The sequence below is a fragment of the Triticum urartu genome, chromosome 3A (assembly GCF_056163025.1).
Source record: "Triticum urartu cultivar PI428250 chromosome 3A, HENAU_Tu73, whole genome shotgun sequence".
NCBI lineage: Eukaryota > Viridiplantae > Streptophyta > Magnoliopsida > Poales > Poaceae > Triticum > Triticum urartu.
Genome location: NC_141875.1, coordinates 360,462,856 through 360,481,519, shown reverse-complemented (window position 1 = coordinate 360,481,519; position 18,664 = coordinate 360,462,856). Strand labels below are relative to the sequence as shown.

The 18,664-nt window shown below is 42.8% G+C and overlaps 1 long non-coding RNA gene across 2 annotated transcripts; it reads left to right on the top strand.

Annotated features, from left to right (window-relative positions):
* The first annotated feature begins 9,110 nt into the window (after positions 1-9,110).
* Positions 9,111-17,819, top strand: LOC125543909 (uncharacterized). Of its 2 annotated transcripts, XR_015618956.1 has the most exons (4): positions 9,118-9,510; positions 12,282-14,660; positions 15,507-17,257; positions 17,341-17,819. It is a non-coding gene; the product is annotated as an uncharacterized LOC125543909 (long non-coding RNA). The 2 variants fall into 2 exon arrangements; XR_007299031.2 differs by lacking the exons at positions 15,507-17,257; positions 17,341-17,819 and having other exon boundaries at positions 9,111-9,510; positions 12,282-12,569.
* Positions 17,820-18,664: the final 845 nt, after the last annotated feature.

Below are 18,664 nucleotides of genomic sequence, written 5' to 3'. Positions count from 1 at the left end.
TGCAATGGGAGAAGTGCTTAGCTTTGGGTTCAATCTTGTTGTGTCCTTTCCGAGTGACAGTAGGGCAGCAAGGCACGTATTGTATTGTTGCCATTGAGGATAAAAAGATGGAGTTTATATCATATTGCTTGATTTTATCCCTCTATATCATGTCATCTTGCCTAATGTGTTACTCTATTCTTATGAACTTAATACTCTATATGCATGCATGATAGCGGTCGATGTGTGGGGTAATAGTAGTAGATGCAGAATCGTTTCGGTCTACTTAACACGGACATGATGCTTATATTTCATAATCATTGCCTAGATATTATCATAACTACGCGCTCTTCTATCAATTGCTCGGCAGTAATTTGTTCACCCACCATAATACTTGCTATCATGAGAGAAGCCACTAGTAAAACCTATGGCCCCCGGGTCTCTTCCTTATTATATTGCATATCTTTTATTTATATCGCATCTCGTTTACTATTTTGCAATCTATACAACAAAAATACCAAAAATATTTATCTTATTATCTTTATCAGATCTCACTTTCGTAAGTGACCGTGAAGGGATTGACAACCCCTTTATCGCATTGGTTGCGAGGTTCTTAATTGTTTGTAGAGGTACTAGGTGACTTGTGTGGTATCTCCTACTGGATTGATACCTTGGTTCTCAAAAACTGAGGGAAATACTTACGCTACTTTGCTGCATCACTCTTTCCTCTTCAAGGGAAAAACCAACGCATGCTCAAGAGGTAGCAAGAAGGATTTCTGGCGCCGTTGCCACGGAGATCTACATCAAGTCAAGACATACTAAGTACCCATCATAAACTCTTCTCCTTCACATTACATTGTTTGCCATTAACCTCTCGTTTTCCTCTCCCCACTTCTAAAACGATTTTCGAAAACCTTCGCCTTTTTCTTCGCCCCTCTTCCGTTCGATCTTTTGTTTGCTTGTGTTACCATGTGCCTTCTTTTTGCTTGCATCTTCGCTTGCTAAAAGTTTATGGATCCTCATCCACTTGCTAATCTTTTTAAGACATCCAATTATGATGAACCAATTGCTAGTGAGTTCTGTGCACTAGATTATCTTTATGAGGTTTTGCTTGAAATCCGTGAATCTGAAAATTGTGATGAAGTACTTTATGAAGTGATTCATGGTAGATCTTTGAATGAAAAGCATGATTGCAATGATGTTATTATAAATTCTATTAATGTCAATTGTGCTAATAATATACAAAACCCTAAGCTTGGGGATGCTAGTTTTGCTATGTCCTCTACTTGTTGCAATGATCATGATTGGGTTGATTCTTCTTATGATCTTGAAAATTTATTTAAATCCCATGATGAATATGAGATTGATAATAATGTTTGCAATTATATTGAAAGTGGGTTTGGAACAGTGTCGACTTTAGATCCCACATATTTGGAGAATATTCAATCTTGTGAATTTTTTGATAAAAGTGGGTTCGGAGAGGTCATGACTTTATTCTATAATAATCCCACTATTTCGAAAGAGTGTCAACTTTGCATGCATGTGGATCATGAAGAGAAAATTTTATGTGATAGTTATATTGTTGAATTTGATTATGATCCTACATGTAATTATTATGAGAGAGGAAAATATGGTTGTAGAAATTTTCATGTTACAAAATTACCTCTCGTTATGTTGAGATTGTTATTGTTTCTTTCTTCTTCCTTGCATATGCTAGTTTTTGCTTGCCTTGATAATTTGTTTGCTTATAAGATGCCTATGCATAGGAAGTATGTTAGACTTAAGTGTGTTTGTCACATGTTTTATGATGCTCTCTTTATGCTTCAATTCTTGTCTTTCATGTGAGCATCATTGAAACCTCAATGCCTAGCTAGGGGCGTTAAACAATAGCGCTAGTTGGGAGGCAACCCAATTTTATTTTTGTTCCTTGCTTTTTGTTCTTGTTTAGTAATAAATAAATCATCTATCCTTTATTATGATTGTGTTTTTTATGTTTTAATTAGTGCTTGTGCCAAGTAAAGCCTTTAGGATCTTCTTGGGTGATTGTTGTTTGATCTTGCTGATAAAAACAGAAAGTATGCGCTCACGAAAATAATTTTCTTTTTTTGTCAGAGAGCGCTAAAATACCAATTCCGACTGCAGTAGATCAATATACAAATTACTTAGGTCTTCCTAATTTTTCAGAATTTTTGGAGTTACAGAAGTATTCGAAACCTCCAGATTGCTACAGACTGTTATGTTTTTGACAGATTCTGTTTTTCGTGTGTTGTTTGCTTATTTTGATGAATCTATGGCTAGTATCGGGGGGTATAAACCATAGAGAAGTTAGAATACAGTAGGTTTAACACCAATATAAATAAAGAATGAGTTCATTACATTACCTTAAAGTGGTGGTTTATTTTCTTATACTAACGGAGTTCATGAGATTTTCTGTTAAGTTTTGTGTTGTGAAGTTTTCAAGTTTTTGGGTAAAGATTTGATGGATTTTGGAACAAGGAGTGGCAAGAGCCTAAGCTTGGGGATTTCCAAGGCATCCCAAGGTAAAATTCAAGGACAACCAAAAGCCTAAGCTTGGGGATGCCCCGGAAGGCATCCCCTCTTTCGTCTTCATCTATCGGCAACTTTACTTGAGACTATATTTTTATTCACCACATGATATGTGTTTTGCTTGGAGCATCTTGTATGCTTTGAGTCTTTGCTTTTTAGTTTACCACAACCATTCTTGTTGTACACTCCTTTTGGGAGAGACACACATAAATCAGAATTTATTAGAATACTCTATGTGCTTCACTTATATCTTTTGAGCTAAATAATTTTGCTCTAGTGCTTCACTTATATCTTTTTAGAGCACGGCGATAGTTTTATTTTATAGAAATTATTGATCTCTCATGCTTCACTTATATTATTTTGAGAGTCTTTTAGAACAGCATGGTAATTTGCTTTGGTTATGAAATTAGTCCTAATATGATAGGCATCCAAGATGGGTATAATAAAAACTTTCATATAAAGTGCATTGAATACTATGAGAAGTTTGATACTTGATGATTGTTTTGAGATATGAAGATGGTGATATTAGAGTCATGATAGTTGAGTATTTGTGAATTTTAGAAATACTTGTGTTGAGGTTTGCAAGTCCCGTAGCATGCACGTATGGTAACCGTTATGTAACAAATTTGAAGCATGAGGTGTTTCTTTGATTGTCCTTCTTATGAGTGGCGGTCGGGGATGAGCGATGATCTTTTCCTACCAATCTATCCCCCTAGGAGCATGTGCATAGTGCTTGGTTTTGATGACTTGTAGATTTTTGCAATAAGTATGTGAGTTCTTTATGACTAATGTTGAGTCCATGGATTATATGCACTCTCACCCTTCCATCATTACTAGCCTCTTCGGTACCGTGCATTGCCCTTTCTCACCTCGAGAGTTGGTGCAAACTTCGTCGGTGCATCCAAACCCCGTGATATGATACGCTCTATCACACATAAGCCTCCTTATATCTTCTTCAAAACAGCCACCATACCTACCTATTATGGCATTTCCATAGCCATTCCGAGATATATTGCCATGCAACTTTCCACCGTTTAGCTTATTATGACACGCTTCATCATTGCCATATTGCCTTGCATGATCATGTAGTTGACATCGTATTTGTGGCAAAGCCACCGCTTTATACATGTCACTCTTGAATCATTGCACATCCCGGTACACCGCCGGAGGCATTCATATAGAGTCATATTTTGTTCTAGTATTAAGTTGTAATTTTTGAGTTGTAAATAAATAGAAGTGTGATGATCATCATTATTAGAGCATTGTCCCGTGTGAGGAAATAAAAAAAAGGAGAAAGGCTAAAAAAAGAGAAGGCCAAAAAAATGAGAAAAAGAGAGAAGGGACAATGTTACTATCCTTTTCCACACTTGTGCTTCAAAGTAGCACCATGATCTTCATGATAGAGAGTCTCTTATTTTGTCACTTTCATATACTAGTGGGAATTTTCATTATAGAACTTGGCTTGTATATTCCAACAATGGGCTTCCTCAAAATGCCCTAGGTCTGCGTGAGCAAGCAAGTTGGATGCACACCCACTTAATTTTTTTTGTTTAGCTTTCATACATTTATAGCTCTAGTGCATCCGTTGCATGGCAATCCCTACTCCTTGCATTGACATCAATTGATAGGCATCTCCATAGCCTGTTGATTAGCCGCGTCGATGTGAGACTTTCTCTTTTTTGTCTTCTCCACACAACCTCCATCATCATATTCTGTTCCACCTATAGTGCTATGTCCATGGCTCGCACTCATGTATTGCGTGAAAGTTGAAAAAGTTTGAGAATACTAAAATATGAAACAATTGATTGGCTTGTCATCGGGGTTGTGCATGATGGAAGCATTTTGTGTGACGAAAATGAAGCATGGCCAAACTATATGATTTTGTAGGGATGATATTTCTTTGGCTATGTTATTTTGAGAAGACATAATTGCTTGGTTAGTATGCTTGAAGTATTTATTATTTTTATGTCAATATTAAACTTTTGTCTTGAATCGTTCGGATCTGAATATTCATGCCACAATAAAAAAATTACATTGAAAATTATGTTAGGAAGCATTTCACATCAAAAATTATGTTTTTATCATTTATCTACTCGAGGACGAGCAGGAATTAAACTAGGGGATGCTGATACGTCTCCAACGTATCTATAATTTTTTATTGTTCCATGCTATTATATTATCTGTTTTGGATGTTTAATGGGCTTTAATATGCACTTTTATATTATTTTTGAGACTAACCTATTAACCGGAGGCCTAGTGCCATTTTCTGGCTTTTTGCATATTTCAGTGTTTCGCAGAAAAGGAATATCAAACGGAATCCAAACAAAACGAAATCTTCGCAAGGATCTTTCTTGGAACAAACGCAATCCAAGAGACTTGGAGTGGAAGTCAGAGACGCAACGAGGCAGCCACGAGGCAGGAGGACCCTCGTGGGCCCCTCATAGCTCCACCGACATACTTCTTTCGCCTATATATACTCTTATACCCTATAAACATCCAGGGGAGCCACGAAACCACTTTTCCACCGCTGTAACCTTCTGTACCCGTGAGATCTCATCTGAGGCCTTTTCCAGTGATCTGTCGGATGGGGATTCGATCATGGAGGGCTTCTACATCAACACCATAGCCTCTCCGATGATGTGTGAGTAGTTTACCACAGACCTTCGGTCCATAGTTATTAGCTAGATGGCTTCTTCTCTCTCTTTGGTTCTCAATACAAAGTTCTTCTCGGTGTTCTTGAAGATCTATTCGATGTAATATTTTTTGTGGTGTGTTTGTGGAGATCCGATGAATTGTGGATTTATGTTTATCTATGAACAATATTTGGTTCTTCTCTGAATTTTTATATGCATGATTTGATATCTTTGCAAGTTTCTTCGAAATATCGGTTTAGTTTTTCCTACTAGATTGATCTTTCTTGCAATGGGAGAAGTGCTTAGCTTTGGGTTCAATCTTGCGGTGTCCTTTCCCAGTGACAGTAGGGGCAGCAAGGCACGTATTGTATTGTTGCCATCGAGGATAAAAAATGGGGTTTATATCATATTGCCTGAGTTTATCCCTCTACATCATGTCATCTTGCCTAATGTGTTACTCTGTTCTTATGAACTTAATACTCTAGATGCATGCTGGATAGCGGTCGATGTGTGGAGTAATAGTAGTAGGTGCAGAATCGTTTCGGTCTACTTAACACGGGCGTGATGCCTATATTTCATAATCATTGCCTAGATATTCTCATAACTATGCGCTCTTCTATCAATTGCTTGGCAGTAATTTGTTCACCCACCGTAATACTTGCTATCATGAGAGAAGCCACTAGTGAAACCTATGGCCCCAGGGTCTCTTCCTTATTATATTACATCTCTTTTATTTATATCGCATCTTGTTTACTATTTCGCAATCTATACAACAAAAATACCAAAAATATTTATCTTATTATCTTTATCGGATCTCACTTTCGTAAGTGACCGCGAAGGGATTGACAACCCCTTTATCGCGTTGGTTGCGAGGTTTTTAATTGTTTGTGCAGGTACTAGGTGACTTGCGTGGTATCTCCTACTAGATTGATACCTTGGTTCTCAAAAATCGGGGGAAATACTTACGCTACTTTGCTGCATCACTCTTTCCTCTTCAAGGGAAAAACCAACACATGCTCAAGAGGTAGCAGCACGCTCGTTATTACCATCGCGCACGCTTCTTTTAATTAGAATGTGTGTGCCCGTCTAGCGCACACATATTAATCTATCTAACTGTTTCAGTTTGTTGTGGCTAATCGCAAACAGTTCATCCATGTGAAGTGTATGCCATCAATCGCAGACACTTTGATCTGGCTGACCCATTCCTGTTCTGTTGCCTAATCGCAAATAGTTAATCCTTCTGAAGCATATGTCCTCAATCACACACACTGACCGTTTTTTTTGTGTTGCCTAATCACAAATAGTTCATCTGAGTGAACCGTATGCTCTATATCACACACGCCTTCATCAGGCTGTCCGTTTCTTTTGTTTCGCCTCATTGGAAAACAGTTCATTGGACTGAACAGTATGCCCTGGATCGCACACACAACTTAAATTTGAACCGTGTTTGATGGCTTCGCCATCGCAAATGTTTTGCACCTTTTTTTGAGGTTGTTTTACACCACCGTTTGCGATTATTGCATCGCACACAGTTTCTTCGAAGGGTCTCTGATCATAGTGTCACGTTAGCAGCATCCTGTAGTAGTGCTTGTTGGTTTGAGTGATTTCCTCTCGTATTTCCCCCCGTGTTTCCCCTCGTGTTCTTCGTGTTCTTCGCGGGATCCGCTCCTTTCGTGAAATATCGGGCGTATAGGGTTCTACCCTACATCATCTTGGTATCATGAGCCACGTTGATCACGATTTCGGAGCTTTCCTCTTTGTTTTATAGCCTTGTTTTGCTTGATTTTGACCTAAATTCAAAAATCCCCACCAAATATAGCCCCTAATTTTTTTTGTGATTTGTTGGTTTGGATGATGTTTTGTTGATTTTGATCCATGGATTCGTTGTGTCTCAAGTGGATCTAGCCTTCCCCATCTTTTCCCCCATTTCCATCCATGAAATAGTCCTAATTTTGACCCTGAAAATCAAGTATCTGGAATTTAGGGTTCGTCTCGGAAGAAATTCCACGACCCTCGGAACTTCCGGACTCCCACAGAACTTCCGTCCTTACCCCAGAACTCCCGGACTAAACAGAAAGTTTACCCCAAAACCCCCAGACTCCCCGCACTTTTTCCGCGACCACCGAAACTTCCGGCCACCCCCCTAAACTTTCGGAGCCCGGAACTTCCGGCCTAACCCGAAACATTACACAAAATTTCAGCATCAGCCTTCTTCATCGTTTTCATCACAACTTTTCGCTCCGAACTCTGATTTGAGTGTTCTTTGGCTCGTTTTGAAGCTATCGACATGCCCGAGGTCCTCACCTTGGTTTCACCACCTTTTGACACCATCATTTTTTGTAACTTTGGCATCTTTGCCTAGGGCTTCCACCATATCATCCGCATAACCACCAACGACTTTCGCAACCTAACCAATTTTGATCCCCATTGCATTTGAGGTTGTTTGAGTAGTGATTTGTGTCTCCTAAGGTGTTTCGGCTACTTAGGGATGCTTTCTTCTTCATCAACCACCACCATAACTACCGCATAACCTTGCCCACCATACACTTTCACCACTCCAACTTAACCCAATTTTGTTTGTGTTATGTGTTGTGTCTCCTAAGGTGTTTCGGCTACTTAGGGACCGTGATTTCAACTCCGACACCATATATAGTCAACTACCATAACCTCCACTTTCGCATTGCTTACTCCAAAACCCATCATTGCATTTCCACAATCCCTTTGAGCTTTCGCGAAACCACCACCGCTTTCTGCTACCATCGTTTGACATTTGAGATTTTGAGTTCGCGGTTTTTTCGTTTCCTAAGGTGTTTCGGCTACTTAGGGACGAGTCTACATCATCTTGGTATCTACATCAAGAACACCGCCACTCATCATCGCCACGGACGGTAACCTCCATATCATCTTGGTATCATGGTATCCCTCCATTGTATATTTCCTTGCCACTGCATTGACAACTCCTAGCCCATTTTGTGTCACTTGCCTATCGATACTAGCCATTGAGTATTGCCGGCAACGTTATTTGTGCACATTAGTGATCTATACCTTCCATTGCATACATACACACCATACCATCTTGGTATCGTCATATCATCTCTTGTGTCACAAGATTGTTCCCGTATATACACAATTACTATCTTGATTTGTGCATTGTGCAAAAATGGCCATACACATACAAAAAATATAAAAAAGAATAAGCTTTTAAGCAAAAGAGAAAGAGCAAAGAAGCTTGTAATCAAGTGCCATAGCATAATACCACATTGCACATAAGATTTTCATATCCGATCATCTTGAGAGAAACATCGGGAACCATACATACATAGCATACTTGGGATAGAAAGTTCATACATTTTGCATATTATAGGTTGTGCACAAGTTTCATATCCGCCTATTGAGCAATCGTGTCAGCGTCTCTTTAGAGTTGTGCAACATGAGCGTTTTCCATGGATTTCACATTTTGTGCTCATCCTTGGTGTAACACCCCGAGAATCATGCTACGGTGATCTCCCCTTTAATGATACCATGTCATCATGTTTTTCAGACTAAATCGCCACTTGATGAAAATCAAAACCCAATTCCATTTGAAATACAAGTCGAATATTTACTTCTTCTGTCATACAAACAAAAATGTTTGTGATGTTGCAAATAATCCCCAGATATTTATCATGTTGAAACCAACTTGGTTTGACTCAAATTCCTAGGAAATTAATAAGTGGTCCAAAGCTTTTAAATTGGCTTTTTCAAAATAAGCAAATATTTATAATTTTCCAAATGATGTGAAACAATGTGTGTGGTCTCAAAATATTGCAATACTAATTATGTGGCCATCTACACTTTTTATAAAACTGTTTTGCTAACAAATTAATATGCAAAACAGAGTTATAAAAAAATAGGAAGCAGAAAAGAGAGAGGTGCTACTGGGCATTTGGCCCAGCTAGCTACACAAAATACCCAGCCCACCCCCGCTTGTCCATCCGCCGGCGATGGCCGTGCGTGGCGGCCATCCGTCCCCTGCCCCTGCCTACAAAGCCCCCCCGGGCGCCTCCCCGAAACCCTAGCGCCCTCCTCCTCTCGCCCCCATCTCCCTCCCTCGCGCTCGGCCTCGTCGTCCTCCTCCGCCCCACCTAGCCGTCGCCGTCATCATCACGGCCACCGTCGTTTTCGTCGCTCGGCAGCACATCAAGGAGGTCCGGTGTGGCCTGCTTCGTCCGTCCTGAGCACCAAACCGAGTCGAGGCGGCCCATACGCTCTGCATCGTCGTCGTCTCCTCGCCACGACCGCCGTCTCTCGTCATCAAATTCGACGCATCCCGGCCACCCCGCGCTCGCTGACCTCAACCACAAACACCAGGGTGAGCATCCCCTTCGATTCCCCCATGTCCCCGCTTCGATTTGTACCCGTGCACGCCACCCTCCGTCATGGCCGAATCTCGGCGTCCGCGTATGCGCTCATGCTGCTGCTTTGCTGCTGCTACTGCCGCTATGTTGCTTGCTGATGCTACTGCCGCTATGATGCTGTTGCTGTTGTGTCGTTGCTCCTCTGCCCGCGCTAGCTGCTACTGCTCCTTCTACCGCCGCGCACCTGGCCGTCCGTGCCCGCCTACGCCTACACTGCCGCTCTACTGCCACTGCTTGCTGCTTGTACTGCTGCTGGCTGCCCCTTGTGCCGTCGCTGCTGTTTGCCGCTGCCGCCGCCGCCTGCTGCGTCGCTCCTGTTGCTGCCGATACTGTCTGTCGATGCCGCTGCTCGCTGCCGCCGCTGCTACGGCCGGGCATGGCCGAGCTGTGAGTGTAGTGTGTGTGTGTTCTGCATAGTGTGTGTCCGTGCAGCTGGACATGGCCGTGTGCGCCCGTGTGTGCTGTGAGCAGCGTGGTGTGGTGTGTGTGCAGCGTGGTGTGTGAGTGCGCCGTGCGTACTGTGGCCGGCTGGGCTAGGCAAGGCCCTTGCTTAGATTAGTACTACTAGGTGCGTGCGTTCTGCTAAGTTAGTCTAATACTAGCAGATGACATGTAAGCCCCTTTAAATAAGTTAGGTTTATTTATTTGTTTAGGTAAATAATCTATGCCACAACTGCCCTTTGACTAGTCAAAATTGATTTAGTCAATTCGGTTTAAGCTAAATATAATAATTCCATAAATTCAAATAAACTTTGAAAAATCATATAAAATAATCCGTATTTTGAATGAAAAAGTAATATACATGAAAGTTGCTCAGAACAACGAGACGAATCCAAATACGTGGTCCGTTCGCCCGCCACATGTCCCAAGCATAGCGAACATGGAACATTTCCCCTCCGGTCATCTATTTGACGCAGGTCCGGAACCGGGAAAACTTTCCCGGATGTTATCCCCCTTCGCCGGTATCATGTAGCACCGCGTTAGAACACGTCTAGCTATGTCTGTTTTCCTGTTATGCACTTGCTTGCTATGTATTTATTGTTTCTCCCCCTCTTCTCTTCGATTGACCCCGTGGGCGGCTGCCCATGCCGCTGTGATCGACTACGTCATCGACGACCTTCCTCCTTGCCAGAGCAACCAGGCAAGCCCCCCCTTTGATCATCCCGATATCGTCCATTTCATTCTCTCATGATTGTATTAGATTTTACTACTGTAATTGATTGCTCCTATTCTGATGCATAGCCTGCATTTGTAACCTGCTTATTGTTACCTACCTGCTTATCCTAAACTGCTTAGTATAGGTTGGTTAGTGATACATCAGTGACCCCCATCATGTCCTTGTTGCCCCTGCTTCATCTTTGAAGACCCGATCAACGGGATCGAAGACCAGGCCCCGACACCGCACATCACTTTCCCCTTAGTTGCTCGACATTACTGGGTTACTATCGAGTATCGAGGGTGAGACCTCTACATCACCTCTGATGTTAACCCTGTAGTGTAGCTATTCGGTCGTGGTCATCGAGGGTGATTCCGCCTTAACCACTTCCGATACGACTCTGTCGTGCAACCCCTCAAGTGTGAACCTCGGGGGTGATTCCTCTTACGTTCACCTTGATGATTACCTTGAATGGAATTCACCGAGGGTGACTCCTCGGGTTTTCCCTTTGATGTTTGGACACATGGATACTTGGACTTTACCACTGTTACTTGGAAAGGCGGGTCGACCCTGAGGGGTACCCGCAAGTGATGCGGAGACGGGTTGACCTGGAGGGTGCCCGCGAGATAATTACGAGGTGTGGCCGGGCATTCCTAGCCCTTGTCGCAAGTCCTCGAGACGGGGCAACGGGGTCACATCTTTCGTGAGTCTCTGCTTGTTACCGCGCGTTCCTAATCCACTACGATTTGAATATTTGATCCGAGGGACCTCTGGCCTGATAGCACTAACCATCACGTGGGCATAGTATGGGCGTTCTATGTCGTATACATCAGCCGAAGCTTAATAGACGTCAGCGACTGAGCGGCGCGCGCCGGGTTGGACTGCGTAAGCACCTGCCTTGTTGAAGGAGGTAGCTAGGTCTGCTCACCGGCCGCCCACGCAACGTGCAGGAGTCTCTGGGGAGATGGCCCATGACCCCTGGGGGCATAGGTTTAGTCCGACGTGCTGACCTCTCTAGGTCGGGTTACGGCGTATTGTTTGGCCGAGGTCGGGCATGACCCAGGAAAGTGTGTCCGGCCGGAGTTAATCGAGCGTGGTGGGTAAGTTGGTGCACCCCTGCAGGGAAGAAAACATCTATCGATAGCCTGTCCTACGGTAACGGACACTTAGAGTTGTATCCCGATTGATACAACTATAACTGGATACTTGTGATGAGAATTGGATTATGATGAGAACTAGATAGTATGGCTTTGGGATTGCTTTCTGGCAGGGAGTCGAGAAAGGATCTCTGGCCGAGGTTGATAACACCTCTACTACTTTACTTTATGCTACTCTATTCCCTCCAGTTGCTGCAAGATGGTGGTTTTCAGAAGATGCTAGTCTTTGATAGGCTAGGCTTTCCCCTTCTTTTCTGGCATTCTGCAGTCCAGTCCACAGATACAACCCTTTCCATTGATATCGATGCATATGTAGTGTAGATCCTTGCTTGCGAGTACTTTGGATGAGTACTCACGGTTGCTTTGCTCCCCCTTTTCCCCCTTTCTTCTTCTTTCCGGTTGATGCAACCAGATGTCGGAGTCCAGGAGCCAGATTCCACCTTTGACGACTGCTACTACCCCGACGGTGCCTACTACTACGTGAAGACCGCCGACGGCCAGGAGTAGTTAGGAGGCTCCCAGGCAGGATGCCTTGCCTTTTCGATCGATGTTGCTTTTGTGCTAGCCTTCTTAAGGCAAACTTGTCTAACTCATGTCTGTGCTTAGATATTGTTGCTTCCGCTGACTCTTGTGTTTTTGAGCTTATGTATTCGAGCCCTCGAGGCCCCTGGCTTGTAATATAAAGTTTTTATTATTTTAATTTATGTTTAGAGTTGTGTTGTGATATCTCCCCGTGAATCCTTGATCTTGATTGTACACATTTGCGTGTATAATTAGTGTACGATTGAATCGACGGCGTCACACTTGGTTACACGACCCCATTTATCTATCCGTGTGTGCGTTTCCGTGTGCCATTCATTGCTATTGGTCTATTTGTTTCACTTGCGAATTTTTGAATCTCTTTCAACATTATTGACTCTTGCTAACATTTTGCATCAAATTTTTGTGTCACTATCCTCGCCAAGCTCCACTATAAGCCTTATTTGTGTAGGTGTGAGAAATCAACAAGATCGGTACCAATTGTGCTATTTCCTTGTTACATCATTGAGTGATCAATGATCCATTTTCAACATCGGTCAAAGGTACATTTGGTATAGTTCTTCTCTTTCTTCCACTCATATTTGCTCGAGTCTTGTGATGAATAGGCAAGGCATTTCATCTCCGGTCTTCCACAACAACGACGGCGCGAACAACTACATCATCAAAGCGTCCATCTTTGATCTACAACGACAAATGCAAGGTGCACAATCAAGATTGCGAGAGCACATTGACAACCTCGCCATCGACATGCGACACTCCGAGCTACGTACAAGAGACTACCTCGACAACAAGCTTTCCGCACAAAAGGAGGAGGAAGATGGAAGGATGGAGGAGATTCGAACCTTGTTGATCAACCATTCTTCCCCTTCATCATCCTCAAGGCGATGGCGAGAAAGTCGATCATCTTCAGAGCGCCCATGCGATGCAAGCTCAAATCGTCCACGTCCACATCTCCATGGTAACCATCATCACATTCGTGATCCACATCGTCATGAAGGGAAAGTCACCTCCAAGCAACATGTGCATGACGACGATGAACGACATCTACTACGAGCTCAAGTACGACAACGGCACCATCAACATGAAGATGCTCGAGATGCGCCTACCTACAAGTCCCAACAAGCTCTACATCAAGCTACGACCAAACTTCATGAGTACAAGAGAAGACCACAAGACAAGCACCACCAAGAGGACGCTACGGCTACTACCACCACCACTTCGGCATCTTCGCCAAGTGCTATCAAGGCATCTTCGCCTTTGGACGTACGACATCTTCGCCTACTTCCCATGAGTTTGCCTACATTGACATCTTCAACAATAAGGCGACCACCTACAAGCGAGGGTGACACTTCCATCTTCGGAAGCCCCTCAAGAAAGATGGCCGAGCATGGGAATTTCTCTTCGGTCATGGAGACGAGCTACGAGGTGCCACATCATATGGGCCTCCAACAACAAGACGGCGACAAGACGGTTGAGCAAGGGCCATCCCCTTCGACCACGGCGGCGAGTATGAACCACTTCAACAACATGAAGACGATGCCCATATTGGACTCATACTCCGAGTCAAGCTACCCGAGCGCACATGAGACCTTCTCTTTGATCTCGGAGGAGAGTGATGTTTTGCCACATCCTACAACATTCATCTTTAGAGGCGTTATGGATGAGGAGGTTGAGCATGGGACTATCCCTTCAACCAAGGCGGCGATAGGAGTTGAGCATGGAGACATTTGCACCAACATCTCTCCGACACCCACATATGACAAGATGCCCCAATTCCCATGTGAGGAGAGCCACCCCACCATGAGTGATATGAGTGACTCCCCCATATGTGACATTGAGTGCATTTCCTATGAGAGGATGAATGTGACCACCACTAGCCCCACACTTGAGAGCATACTACACATCCTATGTGAGGATGAGAGCCATTTGAGTGACTCCACCAACCATACGAGTGAGAGCATTCAAGAGGGAGTGAGTGATCCACAACACTTAGTGAGTGAGGTAGTTGATAGGGCATGTGAGGCCACTATGATTTCTAACGACTTACCCTCTACTTTGAGTGTGTTTTCTTCTTTGGTGCTAGGTCTCCTACATGATGACATGCCTATCCTCGATGAGTCCATACCTTCAATGGAGACGACGATGGCCATGGTGGACGATGATGCACCCCCCATATGGTTCCATCAAGATGAAGAGGAACACGACTTGGTCTTCGACACCTCACCTAAAACACATGAGCGATGCTCCAAAGGTAACATAGGTGATGGTGCTTCTCTTATCCGACTAGTGGACTATCTCACCAATGATTGCTTGCATGATGATGATCACCCCATGGATTCATCACATACTATGTCTTGTTTCAATATGCCACCCATTTATGGAGAATATGATGATGAGCATGTTGAATTGCCTACTTGTGATGTTATGCTCCATAGGATATCATGTGAAAATTCTATTGGTCACGTCATGTTTGATAATCCTTTAAACTTGTCATATGCTATGAGTGAGATCTCTCATATTGCATCATTTCAATCTCAACATAGTAACTATGCGTGCCCCATTAAAATAAATCTCATTTGCACTTATGGCATAGATGACGAGATGATGGTCATTGGCTTTTGTTTTTCATGTGATAATATTGCCATGCTTCCTTTACATGATTTGCGCAATTCATCTAATATACCATGCCATGATCACATAGAACCAAATATGCTTTGTTTTGGATGTTGTCAATATTATCCATGTGATGTTTCCATTAATTCTCATGAGGAGATCCCCATAGTTTCCTCATACATATTAGGAGATTTTGATGCATTCCATACTTTGCATGATTCCCATAATTGCTTGCACCATATGCATTCCATGAATAATAATGCTCTACATATTTCTCATGATGCATTACACAATTTGAGTCTTCATTATGCTACACATAACAATAAACCTATCATGATGGATGACATGTTTCTATATCACACATCTCATTTATTTGAGCATTGGCTATTTTGTGCTAACCAACACATGCACGTGCACATCATGATGGATGATGTGTACATATACCACACACACACAATTTTACCTTTGCCTTTGTTTTGTGTAGGTACTCACATATACTCGTCAACCTCTCAATCCCAAGAGTTGACGAAACAAGCTCTTGAGAGCAACGGCGATTTGGGATCCCGTTGACTATTCTTACCACCGTTCTCTTCGCGCAACGACTACGCGCATCTCTTCTACTTGGCTCTCACACGGCTATGGACTATCTACCATTTGTCACCTTATGCCCATTATATCATGCTCACTTTGCATGTTATGCCTATTTCTATGTCTTTGCCATGCAAGTGTGACCCTTGTTTGCATTTACCCATGAGCCACCATTTTACTACTATGTGGATTTGCATGCTTGGTGGAGATACTTGTTGCTCACTTGATTTGTCTTGATCATTGTCTCTCACTTGATTTGTCTCGATCATTGTCTCTTGTCTCCATTATTTGCATCTCTCGTATCACCTTGTATTGTATGCCAACTTGCTATGCTTATTGATCTTGCAGACTTGGACATATTACTTGTGAAGCTTGCTTGTTTACTTGAGTCTATTGTCCTTGGTTGTAGTTGCATCATATGCTTTCATACCATACCACACCTTATCCTTTCTTATGATAAGAATGATGAAAACACTTGTTGGGTATTTTACCACACGAATGCTAGGTGTTGCATTTGCACTAAGCTCATTTGTTTTTCCGAGTGTTTGTCATGTTCTTTCATTTTGAAGGATTCACAAGGCGTTACCATCACGAGACATATTGGTTATGTGAAGGCATACACGATGTGCAACACCAACATTTGCGAGAATCTCCTAAAGGTGAACTCCTTCCCTTTGAGCCACCCTAAAATACGCATATTAGATGGGTCATTCTTTCATTGTTGTCTCCTTCTTATCTACATGATACATCTATTGGATGGAGGACCGACATTGGAGATTGGCTCTATGGACCTTCACATTAAGGAACGCTCGGACTTCTTGGATGCACCTCCGGAACTCCACTCATGCCATGACATCGAACATCGGTACATCAACACTCCTTTGACACATTGCACCAAAACATACATATTTGTTGATTGTGCTCCCACATGTCATGCTCGATGGACATTTCATACTTACCGCAAGTTTGCACCCTATGCATGGATTGACACAAACTATGATTGCCTTGTTGCATCTTGTATTCCATGTCATCCATGATATATGAGCTTGTGCATTTTCTTAGCAAATTTGTTGTGATCTTTCTTGATGGCATATTCATACATCATGATCATATTGCCTACCATCAATTGCATGATAACTTATTCATATTGAGCATCCATTTCCATATTCATGCTATTGATAAACTGTCTCACTATGACATCATTTTGCACCGTGGTTGCATCGATCATATTCACAACACATTTGTGTGCACAATGAATTCTTTTGCTCCCATGAACTCTTTGCATATCACTCTATATCATCTTGATAAGCTTCATGTACTTTGTCACGAACAACCTTGCCGCATGAACTCATTCTTACATCTTGGACACTTTGTGTGCGCTAACCATTGTATTCCCAAGTGTATTTTGTGTTTGTTCATTTTGCATGCACCACTTACCGGAGACACCTTGGAGTACTTGGATTGTACAATGCCTTCCTCTACGTCCAACTACAAGTCCGTCAACGACAACCGTTTCCATGGTGATGAGGATCACGATCCGAGGTCGGATCTTTCCCAAGGGGCGGAGATGATGCGGAGCATCCTATGATCATCCCCATGTACACTATGACAAGACCTCAACCTCGAGCATACACCATTGGACACAAGGTGAACTCGTTCCTAAACGCTTCCCCTTTCCATTCGAGTGAGACATGGTTGCTAACTAAGTCAGGGATACTATGTGTGATCAGGTACATCAACCATCCCGAAGAAGGAGGAGGAGCAACCAACGTCAAGACTTGCGCAAGGTTTCTACTCAGCCCGGAGCTTCCGACCATTGCCCAGAACTTCTGGCCCCCGGACCTTCCGGCCTGCCCGGAACCTCCGGCCCTCGACACTCTAGGCGACGCTCAGACGCGCCAACTCTCTGTCTAGCCTGGACCATGCCTGGAACTTCCGAAGCCCGGACCTTCCGTCCCTGCCTGGAACTTCTGGCCTGCCTGCGCGCAGAGACTCGGGCCAAGGCCCATGTACTTGTTTCGCCCCTCACTTACCCCTTCATGGCCCTAGACTATATATACTCCTCCACCTCCACCATTTTAGGGTTAGCATTGTGTTAGCTCATATGTGAGATAGAGCTTTGCTCATCCATCTAGATCTACTCCATCGCGAGGGACCGTCACCTCTTCGGAGAAGATCCACTTGGATTCAAGACCCCTAACGGGAAGACCTCAAGACCTCACGGAGAAGAACCGGTTACCTATGTATCGTCCTTTCTTGGATTCGGATCGTGTATCTCTTTATGTTTCGAGGATCTAGCATATGTGTGACCGTATCTTGTTGGTTTAAGTGATTTCCTCTCGTATTTCCCCTTGTTTTCCTCTCATGTTCTTCACGGGATCCGCTCCTTTTGTGAAAGATCTGGCGTATAGGGTTCTACCCTACATCATGTATTCTGCGTCAAATTGTTGGCATGCCGCACACGCGGTCGACTGACACGGGCCGGCCCATTCAGCAGCGAGGTGCGCGTTCACACATCCCAATTTTGGGAATGTTCTCAAAGTTCCTAGCCTGTTTTCTTAATTTGGGCACCTTCTAGAAGGTTGTTAAACCACATTTTCTTTTTCTTTATTTTCCATTTTCGAAGTTCCTTTTCTTTCCTTTTTTATTTTTCCCATTTTTTTATTTTTAGGAATATTTTATTCTTATCAAATGTTCAAGATTTTTTTTGCATTTAAAAAAAATTAATCATTTTTCAACAAATGTTCCTGGTTCAAATATTTCATAAAAAATCATAAGTTCAAATATTATTTGCTTCTTTTACAAAAAATGTTTGAAAATTAAAAAATAATAGAATTCCAATTTTTTAAATGTTAGCATTTTTAGTTTTTGTTCAAAAATTTAGAAAATGTTTGTGAATTTCAAAAAATGTTCCCACTTAGAAAATATGTTCACAAATTTCATAAATGTTAATGCTCTTGAAAATGCTTGAGGAATTTGAAAAACAAGAAAGCTAAATTCCGAACATCTGAAATTTAGCAACAGGTCCGAACGACCCGTGCGGCGCACAATCTG